Below are 1,320 nucleotides of genomic sequence, written 5' to 3'. Positions count from 1 at the left end.
TTGCTTAGCCATTTTTGATAGTTGACTTCCCTGACAAATTTGGCCTTTACTAGTTTTTTCACCTCTTCATCTATCACCTTGACCCACTCCAATGTGAAGCTCCTCTTCTTCTGTTCCATAGGCTTATGGTTAGAGCCTACGTGCAACCTGTGCTCCATTATCGCAAACTCAATCCCTAGCATGTCGTTGGCTAACCAAGAAAAGACATTTGCAAACTCACTCAATGGTCGACTCAGCTCTTTTTTCAAAGTGTCTGATAAGCGACTCTCAATTTGTACACACTTCTCTTGATTGCCATTTATGGGAATGTTCATAAGGTTTTCGTCAAGCGTGCGGTTTTGTGGATATTCTTCCCCTACCTCTAGGTCTTCGACAATTAGGGCCTCCTGTGCCTCATTCTTGCCTTTCAATGCCATTACATAGCAATTTCGGGCTGCCATCTGATCTCCTTTAATCATCCCAGATTCGTGGGGGGTAGGGAATTTTACCTTTAAGTGATAAAATCCAACCAATGAGGTGGAGATAGGTTTCAGGTGTTCTTTACCGATTTTCATCTCTTGGAGCACCGACCAGAATATTATATTGGTCGAGCTCCCGTTGTGTATCAGCATTTGTCTTACCTTGTAGTTGGCCACCAGTAGCGACACCACCAAAGCATCGTCATGAGGCTATTGCACTCCCTCCTCATCTTCACTGTTGAAGGTGATAGTATCTTCTTACTTCTGTTTCTTGTTGTTCAGCTCCCTTCCCTCTATTAAAAGAACCTATTTGGCATATCTTTTTCAAGCACCACCATTATCGGTTCCACCAAAGATCACGACAATTTTTCCGACGATCTGCTTTTCCTTCTCTTCTACATCAGGCTTTTTCTATTCACAAACTTCCATTTGGCGATCCCATTTTTTCATGAACCCTGACAGATGCCCTCTTTTAATCAAGGCCTTAATTTCATTTTTGAGGTGAATGCACTACTTCGTATCGTGCCCGTGATCCCGGTGGAACTAATAGAACTTCAACATATTTCGCTTATACAAGGGTGTTCACATAGGCTCGGGCCATGAAACATATCCCTTCCCTCTTATGCGCATTAGCACGTTGGTTCGAGGTGCGTTTAAGGGAGTATAAGATTTAAACTTACAGGTATGTCTCAATCCCCTATAGCTGCTTTGTGGCTTGCTGCTCTTGTAACGACCTGCTGCTTAAATCATTTTTTTTTTTCATAACATATATATATATATATATATATATATATATATATATAACATAAATACCATCTGTCTGAAATACTACTAAAAATATCCCAGGCTCAAAGGAACACTG

The sequence above is a fragment of the Malania oleifera genome, chromosome 5 (genome assembly GCF_029873635.1).
Source record: "Malania oleifera isolate guangnan ecotype guangnan chromosome 5, ASM2987363v1, whole genome shotgun sequence".
Taxonomy (NCBI): Eukaryota; Viridiplantae; Streptophyta; class Magnoliopsida; order Santalales; family Ximeniaceae; genus Malania; species Malania oleifera.
The sequence above is the reverse complement of the archived record's forward strand: the minus strand, read 5'-3'. Positions refer to the sequence as shown.